General features: G+C 52.8%; 1 protein-coding gene across 2 annotated transcripts in view; it reads right to left on the bottom strand.

Moving 5' to 3' along the window:
- The window catches only part of LOC134560542 (mitogen-activated protein kinase kinase kinase 3-like), a 77,834-nt gene extending 64,607 nt beyond the window's left edge, over positions 1–13,227 (bottom strand). For both annotated transcript variants that reach the window (XM_063416656.1, XM_063416666.1), the window contains exon 1: positions 13,084–13,227. The gene's annotated coding sequence lies outside the window, so the exon portion shown is untranslated. The remainder of the gene's footprint in view (positions 1–13,083) is intronic.
- Between the last annotated feature and the right edge of the window lie 765 nt (positions 13,228–13,992).

Raw genomic sequence — 13,992 nt, 5'->3', positions numbered from 1 at the left:
TGCTATAAAAAGACAAGCTCATGCCTGCACAAACTGACAGCAAGTTGAGGGGAAGGCTCCAAACACCCCAAGAATGTCAAGCTGAGAGCTTTTGGCCCTTTTACTACAAAACCCTGTTGCTGCAAGCAACCTGTGCACGTGCAGGTGGAGTCATGTGCATGCAGAGTCACCTGCACAGGCTGCCTGCTGCTGCTCCACAGCGCCCTGGGCAAACCATTCCTGTCTGCCCAGCAGCCTATTAATAAATACACACCAGGGAGAAAAGCTGCTCGCCAGCAGGGAGGTGGACGAGATGATCTAACAGGACCTTTTCCATCTCTTAACTTTTCTGCTTAGTCACAGGATAAATATCTCCCATGTCGCAGAGGAACACGCTGGCTCTGCTCGCCTGCTTGTGGTGGGAGAGCTGCCCTCTGAGGACATCTTGTTTTCCAGATGTTCACAGAGGCACAGAACAGCTCCCAAGGGCTGGAGATCTTTGGGGTCTCCAGAGGACTGGAGATCTTTGGGGTCTCCAGAGGACTGGAGATCTTTGGGGTCTCCAGAGGGCTGGAGATCTCGGGGGTCTCCAGAGGGCTGGAGATCTCGGGGGTCTCCAGAGGGCTGGAGATCTCGGGGGTCTCCAGAGGGCTGGAGGTCTCGGGGGTCTCCAGAGGGCTGGAGGTCTCGGGGGTCTCCAGAGGGCTGGAGATCTTGGGGGTCTCCAAAGGGCCTGGAGATCTTGGGGGTCTCCAAAGGGCCTGGAGATCTTGGGGGTCTCCAAAGGGCCTGGAGATCTTGGGGGTCTCCAAAGGGCCTGGAGATCTTGGGGGTCTCCAAAGGGCCTGGAGATCTTGGGGGTCTCCAGAGGGCTGGAGGTCTCGGGGGTCTCCAAAGGGCCTGGACATCTTGGGGGTCTCCAAAGGGCCTGGACATCTTGGGGGTCTCCAAAGGGCCTGGACATCTTGGGGGTCTCCAAAGGGCCTGGAGATCTTGGGGGTCTCCAGAGGGCTGGAGGTCTCGGGGGTCTCCAAAGGGCTGGAGGTCTCGGGGGTCTCCAGAGGGCTGGAGACCTTCAGCTCTCCCAGTCCAACCCCACTGCTGAAGAGGCTCACCCAGAGCAGGTTGCACAGGATCAGGTCCAGGCAGGTTTTGAACACCTCCAGAGACAGCTAACAGGGCTTACCCAAGGAGAGTTAAGCAACAGAGGACTTGCATTAGCCTGGTTTTCAGCTTCAGTGAGCTCTGAGGCACCCAAGCAAGTGCCCTAATTCCTGTCCCACAGCCATGAGCAGCATAGGAACCTCATTTTTGTACTGTCAGAGTACTTGTGCTTCTCTGAGCTCTCAAGCCTGCTCCTGTCCAAGACGGAAAGGCACTTCATTTACTTTTGCAAAAGGCAGGTTGGCAAGAGCACAGACAGCAAACATCCAAGCCTTCTGTGAGGGACTTTCAGAAAAAAGATAAAAAACCCCAACCACCCCAGAAAGGGAAATGCAAAGAACCAAAGGGATTGGAGAGAAGAGGCTCCAGTGCAGCTTAGGTTTACATGACAATTCCCATTGATTCATGCCACAACAGCAGCAAGGCTTTCTCTTGGTTTTAAAATGCATAAAGAGTGCAAGGCTTCCACAAGAGACCATCCCCACACAACCCAGAGAGCACCTGAGAGCCTCAAGGCCACAGATCTGCAAATTTCACCACGCAAGGAGAAAAATATTTCACCCTATAAATCATAAAAAAGACCCCACACCATAAAAAAAAAAAAAACCACCAAAAGCCACACAGCCTAAACATTTCTTGTAACAAGAATGACACCAAGGGATGGGGCAGCATCTCTGGAAAGGAAGCTGGGATTAGAAGGTTTTATTTCATTTTATGCTGAACAATGGGATAACCCTGAGCATTGCAAATTCTCACAGGATTGTGTTTTTCATAAGAACCTTGTTCCTGGAGTCACATGATTACATCAGAATCCTCACTTCCCCCTTTTCTTTTTGTTAAAAAGAACTATTTGCAGATGTCAAAAGTTGAAGAAAGTGTAAGTCATGTCTGAAATGCTCAAACAAGAAGGAATAGAAAGATCTACTTTAAAAGAAATAAATCTGCATTTTTTGGAGGAAAGAATGTGATCCAGGATTCCTTTTTTTGCACCATGCAGAAACTTTTTCCTACTATGCACTGGAAACCTTAGATTGGACAGGGAATGACTTAATTTGGGGGAGAGGTGGGTTCCTTCAACATCTCCATTTGTAAGTTACAGATGGAAAAATACAGCTTTCATAGGAACACCTGTCTAGAAACTAAGCAGCCCCTTTGGGGTACCCTGATTCTGGCTTTCCTAGTCAAAAGAACATTATGCACTGGGGGACAATATCAAGGCACAGCAGTTAAAAAAAAATAAAATACTAATACAGTAGAACATCTTTCTAAATTTTGTTTTCACTTCTTTTATCCAGCACTGAGCAGGGTAAAGCCATGGAATTCAGCTATGCCAGCTCATCTGCTGGCCTTCCCTGCTCACCAAAACCACCAGATTCACAGCTACTGGTAGATCTTGTCCAGCAGAAATTTACCTTATGGTAAAAATTAGTTTATAAATAAGGACTTGACCTTCTGACAAAGCCTGTGTTGGATCTCACAGAGCTCATCCTGTGCTGTTCCTGAGCCTGGGGCAGTGTCACCATGGCACTACAGACACCTGGGCTGCAGCTGCCCACTGCTTCAGAAAAATAAACTTTGGCCACATGTTCAAACACTCACAAAGCACCACAAAGAGCAGAAGACCTCAGGTCAAATTTATTTCCTATTTTTCCATGGAACAAAACAATTAAGACCTAGAAGACTTGGATCTGTGGCATGCTAGGCTATGCACTGAATACATTTTATCCATGGAAAAAGGGGGTAAAGACTACACTTCTGGTTAAATCAGTGGTCTTTACCCATTCTTATTGGAATTCTCACTGAGCCAGGTATTTTTAGCTCAAATACACTCTGAGGGTGCCCAGCACCTCACAAAAATGGCTTAAAATAATTAGCAAGACAGCATGATCAAATGTGTCTTGAAAAAGCAAAAATGGTTTTAATTAAAGAAGAAAATAATACAGAACAAAAGAACAAAGCTGTGCACAGCGTAGGGAGGGATTCCACACACCTGCTACAATACCCTGAAAATGCGGTGAGAAGCCTCATGCTCTTCCTTAAATATTGAAGGATTTAGGTGGGTTTTTTGGCAAATAGCCCAACAGAAAAGAACTAAATTTCTGAGAAACAGCTAAAGAGACCTATCAGTGCTTTTGTCTTGGCCTTGAGCCAATTACTACCAGGACAGCTTAGAAACTTCTAGTGTTTTTCCCTTGAAAGTCCTAAGGTGAAACTGGAACCCTTTTCCTTACGTAGAAAACATCCACCTGGTGCAGTGCAACACATTTTGTCCAAACTAACTACAAAAAATGCAGAGAAATTCAGAGGTGGAGGAGAAGGGTCGGAGCACTGCGGTGCTCACAGCAGCTGCTGGCACAGGCAGCAGCCCCGAGCCAAGCCCTGGGAATGGCATCCCTCACCCTCCCTGGAGCTCTGTGCCATTCCTCGAGCTCCAAGGGTTTGCTTTTCGTCAGCTTTTCATAAAGACAGCAGCAGGCAGCTCCTCCTGCTCATGGGGCAGAGAAGGAAACCTCGAGGCAGAGAAGGAAACCTCGGGGCACAGAAGGAAACCTCACCACTGGCTGGCACAGCCTCTGTGTTTCTGCATTATCTCATCCAAGATGAGGAGGAAGTGAACACAAACCTGTTCAGTCACGTTATTCCCGCTCAGCCCTGGCCCAGGGCCGGGCCATGGAGCTGCTGTTGTGTCCCTGCTGCTCCCAGCACAGACCTGCAGCTCCTCAGCAGCCCTGGGGCAGCTCCAGCCCCATCCCTCAGCACCAGGACAGCCCTGGCTGCAGAGTGAACCCCAGCCAGGCACCAGCACTGCCCATGCCCAGTGTTAGAGGCTGGTCCACAGCTTCCAAACCCCTGAGCTCGGCCACTGTGGCTGCACAGTGTGGAACACACCAAACCCTCGCTCCCCCAGCCCTGAGAGGGATGTGCACACCAAACCCACCGTGCCACTGATCTCCCCATCCAAACCATCACCTTCTGCCCACCCAGGATTTCCCCTCCCTTCTCTCTGGCTGCTCTCAGGTGCCTGCAGAGGTGGGGAAGGATTCCACAGAGGCTGCTGCAAGCTGGCTGCAGAGGTGCCACTACACCTGGGGACCTCCTGCCCTCTGAAGCTGTCACAGGGCTCTGATGCTCTTCTGGTTAATGCTTATCTGGCTGCACTTGGTTCTCAAGGATGTCTGTGCTGCTGCCTTTGGAATGCACAGGAAAAGAACCCAAAGTGAATCCAGGGTCTACAAATAAATAATAAATAAATAAATAAATAAATACTTTAAAAATAATAGATTAACCAGACACTAAAACACCTCTTGCTAAGACTCTGCTCTGCTACATCATCAAAGTCCCCTACTTGAGCAAACGTGGTCTAAAAAAAAAAAAAAGATGAAATTACAGTTTTGTTTGCAGAATTTCCTCTGTGTCTCCTTCTCCTTCCCTAGAAAGATTTGCTCTGAGAGGAAAATACCACTTGTAATGTTTCTATCTTTGCATATTTAAGAGGAGAAACACAGCACATGGCTCTGTAATATTATTAGCACCTTTCCCCTTTTTACACCAAACCACGACTAAATGAAACAGGCTACAAAAACTAAACAGACACGGAAGTTACAGGCCCTTTTTTTTCATCCCCTTTTTAAAACGAAGTAAATACTTTCTGAGCTGAGCTCTAAAAACCAGATCACACGTACAAAGAAACGAGTTTGGAAATCCCCCTCCCTCCACCCCCACTGCTATTTGCTAAGGAAACCAGATGCCCAAAGCCAGCCAAAAAATGATCTCAGCCATTCTTAAGAGAGCCTACAGTGCATTTTCATGAGTCATGGAAAGCAACAACTCGTTGCTTTGGTAATGCTAGGTAAGCAACTGGTCACCCATCCCCAACCAGACTTCCAGCACTAAGTCAAAGAGCAGCCCGTGTCTTGACAGATTACGTCAGAGACAGCCCCAAAATAGAGCTTTGCAGCAAGGTACCTCCCACAGGAGGTTCTGTGGGAAATGCCACCAATTGTGCCCCATGAAAGCATTTAGCTTTTTTTAATTTAGCATTTAGCACAGGCTGCAGCTGCCAGGATCCCCCGTGGTGCTGAGCCAGGGGTGTTATCAGAGATGCCTGCTGCAGGCAGCAAGGGGAGAGGGAAGCAGCAGACAGGCAGGGATTGGCAGGAATCCTCTCTGGGTTGGAGACATTCCTGCAGGGGCACCACTCCAAGCCCCTGGTGACACTCCTGCACATGAAGGGGGTGGTGTCCTGTGAGGCAGCCTAGAGCCCTTCAACCACACCTGTCCAAGGTTTTGGAAATCCAGTCCAAGACAGGTTATGGGGTAAGATCCCCATGCAGCAAGGGGAGGTCCTGTTCAACACATCCCATGTCCTTCCACAAACATTCCCCACTTTCATCACCTCCTGGTGACTCCCTGAGCAACCACACAAGCCCTGCTGCCTGGGAAGCTCCCACAGGGGTGAGACACCAAACTGCACCTCTCTGGCAACACCTGAAAGGCAAATCAACTTCCCAAGGGAGGAGGAACCAGGTACAGGGAGCCTTGCTCCATCTCATCCATGCTCAGTGTGCCACACTGGCACAGCCCCACTGGGCTCCTGAAAGGAAAGCTCTCCAGCACAGGATTTCCTGGACATAAAATAAGACTAGAACCAGCTCACTCCCATCCAGAGATGAAGGCAGTTGCAATCTTCAGCACCTTTTGTGCTGGGTCCAAAAGCCAATTGTGAAAACACATCCTCAGCCCTTACAGCCCACCAGGCTCACACCAGGTTTCATTCACACCTGTAATGCTGGAGGTGAAGTTGCTGAAATATTGGAATGATTAAACAAACGTTTTTCTCTCTTTTTCTTGTGTCACCAGCCAGGTGCGTTCTGCACATCTTTAACATTTCAAATTCTTGGGAAGAGCACTGTGGAGAGTCTCAGTAAGCACCCCCAATCCAAACAAAAATAGGCAAGAACAGGCACGGTTCCTCAAATCCTTCATTTCAGACATGTCCCAAGAGGAGCAAGCAGACCTCAGCTTCCACCAGTGAAGCAGCTCCAGCCAGCCAAGCCACCAAGAGCCATCCTGGCAGGAAACTGAGGGCAGGAGTGGGGCAGAGCCCCACTCTGTGCTGTGTGGTTCCACATGCAGGGAGCCCTGATGTCCCCTCCCAGCCCCAACACCCAGCAGGCTGCAGCAGATGCCAGCAGGGCTTCCCTTGGCTGCCACTGCCACAGGAGGAGCAGCTCCTGGGGCTTAACAGGAGTCAAGTGCACAATTTCCCAGTGCAAAGCCAAGAAATCAACCTGACAGGACCTGTCCCATCATGAACTCTACCAAGGCACTTCAGCCATGGCCACCATTCAGAAGGAACAAGGAGAGAGCACTAAAATGATGCCTATCCCAAACTTTTTCCCTCTGGCACAGCACAGCTCAGGAGCAGCTCAAATGCATCCTGCAACAACATCCAGAGCTGGACCTTGACCCTTCCAGTCAAAAATCAATGATGCAATAAGCTAAGCACAGCTCAACAGTCTGTTTATCTCTTTTCCTTGCTACCAGCACCATCCAATGAGAAATAAGTGGAATATCTTGCATATTTCTCTAATGACTCTTGCTATTCTGTTAGCACCAGCACTGAGGGACTAAGAGCAAGGAGCAACAAACCAGTGGTTTATTAACCAGTAGGTGCTGAGGTTTCCCAGAGGCCACTCCCCAAGAGGAAACCAGCAGAAGGATTCCAGTAGAGGGACCAGTGCTGTAGTTTTGTGCTGCAAGGCAAACAGAAGGCACTGAGGCTGCAGTATGAACACTTTCCATCAGCAAGGAAAGTTCTCCAGGAGCTTGGCCCAGCCTGGTATCTTAATTGAAGGAATCTTCATCAAACAAGCCCTGCTCCACACTACACCAATGCACAGATCAGTCTCAACAAAAGGAGGCCCAAATCTTTGATTTCTGATGTTGAGATACTGGTTATTCATCACTTACACACTCCCAAACTCTCTGCCCCACAGACCCAGCCCACACACCCCCTCCAGCCCCAAATTCTCACAGCAAAGTGACCTGAGGGTTATCACCCCTCTGTAGATAACACTATCATCAGCCCCATCTGCATCACCCAGCTATAGATAACAGTGTTACCAGCAATGACACTGCAAGAGAGGGACAGATCCCCCCAGGGGCACTCCCCAGGTAGTGACAGAGAGGAAGAGGAGCAGGCTGAAAGGAAGAGAGTATTTAAGAGAGTTTCTCTGCATGCACTCTCACCTGCTCTGCTGTTCACCTCCACCACCCATGATAACAGGCCTCACCCTCACACCTTCTCCCCAGGGCATTTAACCCAAACAACCCTCCCTTATCAAATCACTGCCCCATGCAGGAGATGCCCCAACCCTTAAATTTGTATTTGGGCAAGATATGACTGTTATTAAGAGCTGGTGAGAGCCAGATGTGCCCATCCCCCTGTGCCCACCATCCTTCTGCAGGATCTTTATGGCCTGGGACAGAGCATCCCTGCTGCCACCTTGAGAGTAAAAGGTGCAGACAGCCCACTGTGAAGAAATTAAAGATCTGCTATATTCGTCTGGCCTCTTATTTACCATGGATGGTTCTGCATTATTTGCAGTTCACAACTAGACTGTGATGATATGAGCTCTGCTCAGTAAAAAGCCCCAAAAACAAGAGGCTGCAGCACAGAAATACTGAGCAATCCGAGTAATCCACCATCCTCATCACAACAGACTTCCCTGCACATCCATGGAATGGAATAGTTCAATCCAAAGGGATCTACAGTGACCATCCAGCCCAGCTGCCTGACTGCTGCAGGACAAGGACAACCTCAGCAAGGACAGACCTCAGCAGATGTGCCAAAGCAGCAGCACCTTCCTCTGGCCCTCTGCACCAGTTCAACGCAGGGTTCACTCTTACACACAAGATCTGTGCTCAGGACAGTCATGTGCAAAGTTTGCAATATTTCCTTGGGGATTTGAGAGCACTGAAAGCCACTGTGCACATGGACAAGACAAACATAACCATGCCAAGACACATGCACCCTTCAGCACTGATGAATTTAAGGCGTTCCTACCTCCATCACAAAGACTTCTTATCTCACAAATTATTTTCCCAAAGCAACTGTACAAAGTCTTTCTCTCCACCTGAATCACCCTGCTATCAATCAGATGACTTTTTGTCACTTTAGCACGGCAAGTCCTGGCCACACAAGTATTGCAGAGCACCTCTAATCCACCCACCCAGGGCTATTTTTTTCAAGCAATTTGGTGTTTAATCACCACCTGAACACTTGACCCATCCTCCCAGCCCCCAGGACCTGGCCTGAAGACATACTGTTTACACAGCAGCCCACACAGCTTCCAGGACCTGGCCCAAGCTGCTGGGCACAGCACGCTCTGCCAGCCGGACTTTGTCCCGGGCAGCTTCTGAGCCAAACCCTGGCTCAGCTCCACCCTGGTTCACTGCTCTTACAGCTCCTTCTCCCTGGGCTGCACGCAATCATTTCCCAGAGTGGAGAGAATAAAATCAGAGGAGCTCTCGCAGAAGTGACAATTGGTTCTGCATAAAATGGTGGCCAGCCTGGGGTTTAACTCAAGAGAGCAGAAACAACCACAGAGCCTCATTGAATTCTGAGCCACTTTGTATTAGGATCTTCCAGCATAGAAAAAAGGTGCTTGGGGAATGCATTTGGGAGCTGAACCCCCTCTTCTAGAGGGTACAGGTATACCCTTCTCCTTTGACCTCTAAAAGCCTCAGGTCAAACCCTCTGGGTTCTCTTCACAGACACTCCAAGTGCCCTGGGAACAGAGGCTGGCACCTGGGACCAGACACAGCAGTAAGATGCAATGGTGCATCCCCACCCCTGGTCACAGAGACAGGGATGGAGTGTTGGCATTGATGCTCATTCCTCACACAGGGCAGCAGCTGGCAGTGGGTTCAAACTGACCAACACCATCAGTTTATTATCCTGCTGTAAAAGTTCCATACCTTTCCCCTGACTGACACAGTGCTCAAATGACTGACACCAAAAAGGGTGGCAGGAGTCAGTCCAACAGCAAAACTTTCATCCCTTTTCTCTGTGAACTTTCCATGGTCAGCTCCACACAACACTGACTCCTTCTCCCAGTCTCTCTCTTCCTTCTTCTACACACAACTGATGCCAACTCAAGCTACACCCCAGTGGGCCAGCTAACCCACTCCTTTATAACACCCATCCTTACTGGACATAGCTGTGACCTGTTAAGGGCAAGGCTGTTGCCACTCTTTGGTAATTAGCACAGTAATTAGCACCCAAAAGGGTGAGTTTGCCTTCAGCACTATCTCTGTTCTCTTACAATCCATTCTCCCACAATGTAGAGCTGCAGGGGTCCCCATCAGGGGCCATGCTGATGCTGCTTCTTCCACCATCCTGGTCTCAGCCTGGCCCCAAGCCCTGGGGCTCCAGGGGAAGCTCCTGGAGCAACATTCCCAGTGCCAAAACAAAGCAGGGAGCCAGGCACCCCCTGCCTGCAGCCCCTCTGCAGTGTTCTCCCTGTGCTCCTCATACCTGTGCAACAGCTCTGCTGCAGGGAACAGCTCCCCAGGGCTCTGAGGAGCAAGGCATTGATTGTTAAAGGGGATCTTAGCTTTTCATTTCTTGTGTCATTAAAGATGAACTGAGACTGACTGGATCGTAGAATCACTAAGGTTGGAAAAGACCTCTGACATCGAGTCCAATCATTAACTCAGCACTGCCAAGTCCACCACTAAACCCTGTCCCCAGGTGCCACCTCTACACTGTTTTTGAACATTTCCAGGGATGGTGATTCCACCACTTCCCTGGGCAGCCTGTGCCAAGGCCTGACCACCCTTTTGATTTGGGCACCAGCAGCATTTTAGCAACTAGCAAGAAGATTACTCGGCCAGACCAGATCAGAACTGCAGGGACAGACAGAAAACAAACAAAAATGCCCACATATCCACACTCCTGTGTGCTCACCCTGCACCTTCACAGACAGAAAACCCCTCATCCTGCCTGTCTGATGCTCACCACAGCACTGACCACATAAGATGAAGGCTCATGCCAGGCAGGATATGGGGCCAGCCTGTGGAGACAGTGTGGTTCAGGCACCACTGAGATGACAACCACCACCTGTGCATCTCACACTGCACTCAGCAAAGGCAGAAGAGGTGCTAGAAAGAAATACTGAACTGCCCTGGGAGAAAGGGGACGTGCTCCTTGGAGGGACTCACCAAAAACACTTGGTCACCCATTTCCCCTTGTGGAGCTTAAGTAGCTAAATAAATAAAGCTTGGGGATTGAGGGTGAACCTGCCAGGTTCAGTATTGGTGAATATAGCTATATATATAGCTATAGCTTTTTCTGCCTGTCTGGGGAAATAATAGAAAATAAAAAAGTTCAAATCCATATTCCACTTCTTACGGCTCCACACTGCATTTTCCACCTCCCCAGTGCACAGCTGACATTCTGCACATTTCTGTGCACACTGTGCTTGGCCTGTGCCCTGTGCAAAGAGGGGAGAGGAAGGGACTGAGCCCAGCAGCCTCCTGCTACCGTCAGGCACCAGCGAGCACCAGCCCTGCCTCCCACAGCTCCTCGCTGTGGGAGCCAGGCTGGAAGGGCTCGGCCACCTCCTGTGAAGGGCTGGCACAAAGGATGCATGTCCCTGGCCTGTGCTGCATCTCAGCACTCCAGAGATCTACAGAGAGATGAAATTGTGCTTCCTTAGATGAACTGTAGTTGAATCTGTCTTTTTTTTTTATTCTTTCCGTTTTCTTTCAGATGATTCCCTCAGTCTGGAGAGCCAAGGCACACTCCGAGCAATCGCTCCCTCCTTTCTTCTACGTGTAGACAGGCTTGTGCACTCCAGAGCCAGCCTGCCTTCCCCGAGCAGTCTAATAAAAGATATCCCTTCTAACAGCAAACCCTGACTCACTTCCCTCCAGCCTCCACCAGCAGGTCTCCGACAGCAGGGCCAGATCCACCAGAGCAGAAGCTGCTGCCAGCCTTGCGCTCGTTCCCACGTCCGTCTGGGAGAGCGGGGCTGGAAGCACTGGAAGCTGGAATCACTTTCCGTGCTGCTCCATCCCACGGCTCTGCCAGGGAGCCAGACACGCCGTGGGAGCCACGCCGGCGTCGTCCCAACGGGAAAACTCACGGAGCATCGGGTCCAAGCTGAAATCACCCAGCAGCAGCAGGCAGCAGGAACGTTCCGGACGGGACGGAGCCGCTCCTCTGGCCGCCACGGCCGCTGGCTCTTCGTGCCGGAGTCGCCTCGTCTGGGTGAAAATCCAGACCACATCTCTCTGCGTGAGCACACTTCCCTCACAGGCTCAGACAGCCTCCAGAAAAATAAATGCATTGCCCATCAGCACACGTTGACAGGGCAGAGCTGTGGGTTTCTGGTGGAGATTAAGGACCCGTGGAAAAAATTGCGGCACCAAAAGCCGTTCACACGAGGAAGGTATAAAAGGTCCTTTACATCCACATCCCACCAGGCTGGCAGCCCATCCAGCCTCACGTCCTGCCTCAACAGAGGAGCCTTTACAAGCTGCAAAACATTCCCAGGGCAAAGGCTGTGCCCAGCTGTGGAGGTCTGCTCTGATCTGCAGGAGCCCTGGGAAACCTTGAATACCCATTTATAATTAATGTCAAATTAGGGGTTCTGGAAATTGGACCATCTGACACAGACATCGAGACATGGGTAGAGCAAAGCCCCAAATGCAACTGACCTCATGGACACCTGAGGAACTGCTTCCAAGAGCTGCAGTCCATGCACACATCCTGCACAGGAGCTACATCAAACTGCACACACCACACTGGAAATAAATCCAGGTGTCACAGAAAGAAATCCTCCCCCAACCATTCACTCTCACCAAAGAAGTGAAGTAGCTTGATCCTGGAAATCCCTTGGGATCACTTCAGCCCTGCACAAATCCCAGCCTCCAGATCCCAAGTGAGCCCCGTGGTTTTGGTTCATGCACCAGCAACACATGCAAGACCCTTCCCCGAACCAGGAGCAGCTCCACTCCCAAAAACTCTGGATTACAAGACAGGAATTGAAGAGGAGGATAAAAGCAGCAGCCGAGGGAGAAGCCTCTCTCCGAGCTGCGTCAGGGCCAGCAAGAGCTGTGCTTGGCCACCGTGCACGACCTGCCCGGCTGCTCCACGGCTCCCACCTCTGCCCCGCTCCGGCAGAGGTTTGGTGCGGGCAGCACAAATCCCTCCTGAGCATCATCCCGCCTGGCGGCGCAGCCCCCACGGCAGCCGCTCGCTCCGTCCAGGTGGGAATCCGGCTTTCCCAGCCCCGCCGGGCACTCGCACCACGCGGGGAAGGGCTTCGGGTCCGCGGAGCCTTCCTCCCCTCCTCATCCCATCCTCCCCTCCTCATCGCATCCTCCCCGCTCCGCACAGGCGGCGCAGGGAGAGCTCTGCAGGACACTGAGGGATGGCCAAGCACCCCCGCACCTCCCTGGATGTTTTCCAGGGACCCAAGTGACCACATCCAGAAACAGCTCGCTGCAGACGCTAAAGCATCCCCACACGGGGACTGGAGTCTAATCCCCGCTGTCAGCAGCTGCAGCTGGGACAGGCACCCAGGCGACAGCGTGGGGAGAAAAGCGAGCCGAGAGCACCAGCGCAAGGCAGGGCTGTGCGGGGAGCCCCGGGGAAGGTCAGTCCTTCAGTCCGCACCCACGGCCACGGCAACCCGCGCCCTCCTCCTGGGGAGCGCACCTGGGGACCCCCGATTCCCCCGGGCACAGCCGCAGGGACGAGCTCCGCTGCAAGACTCGAAAGGAAGGAAGAAAAAGCCGCGGAAGCCAGACCCGGCTCCAAAACTCCCGGTCACCGCTGCAGACAGTAAAATAATCAAAAAGAACGAAACTATTCACAGAGGCAAGGACTCAGCGCCCGCGGAAAGAGGGGGCTGAGGACGGACTTACCGGGGTCACCGATGGAGGGACATGCGCGGCCGCCCGGGGCTGCTGTCAGCACCGCGGATCCGGCACCCAGCGCGGCTCCGAACGGCTCAGCCCGGCTCAGCCCGGCTCAGCCCAGCACAGCCCGGCTCGGCCCCGCTCGGCTGCGGCTCGGCCGGGGCGGCGCACAAAAGCGGGAGGAAGCGGTGACGCGCGGAGCCGCCGCGGCCAATGGGACGGGCACGGGCCCGGGGGCGGACCGGCCCCGCCGGCCACCGAGCGAGCCGGGCCACGGCGGGCCGGGCCTGCCCCGCCTCCGGGGGGCGACACCGGGGCGGCTCCGAGCCCAGGGGCAGCTCCAAACCCCGGGGCAGCTCCGAAACCCGGCGTGGTTCCGAGCCCAGGTCCAGCTCCGAAACCCTGCGGCAGCTCCAAGCCCCGGGGCAGCTCAGAGCCCAGGGGCAGCTCCGAAACCTGGCGTGGTTCCGAGCCCAGGGGCAGCTGCAAACCCCGGGGTGGCTCCGAAACCCGGTGTGGTTCCGAGCCCAGGTCCAGTTCCAAACCCCGGGGCAGCTCCGAAACCCGGCGTGGTTCCGAGCCCCGAGGCAGCTCTGAGCCCCGGGGCGGTTCCGAACCCTGCGGCGGCTCCGGACCTCGGGTTGGTTCCGAGCCGTGGTGCCGTCCCGGCCCCCGGGCGGGTTCGCATCCCGGGTGAGGCCCCGTCCCGCAGCCCCGCTCGGTCCCGGTGGTGCTGCCCTGGCCCTGCAGGTGGGATTAGCCCCGGTGAGCTCTGAGCCACGGGACAGCCCCGGCGCGGTTCCGACCCCCGGGGAAGCTCCGAATCCCGGGGCAGCTCCGAATCCCGGGGCAGCTCCGAATCCCGGGGCAGCTCCGAATCCCGGGGCAGCTCCGATCCCGGGGCAGCTCCGACCC

This window comes from Prinia subflava, chromosome 1 (assembly GCF_021018805.1).
Source record: "Prinia subflava isolate CZ2003 ecotype Zambia chromosome 1, Cam_Psub_1.2, whole genome shotgun sequence".
In the NCBI taxonomy this organism is placed as follows: Eukaryota; Metazoa; Chordata; class Aves; order Passeriformes; family Cisticolidae; genus Prinia; species Prinia subflava.
Note: the sequence above shows the minus strand (reverse complement) of the source record. Positions and strands in the feature narration are given on the sequence as shown.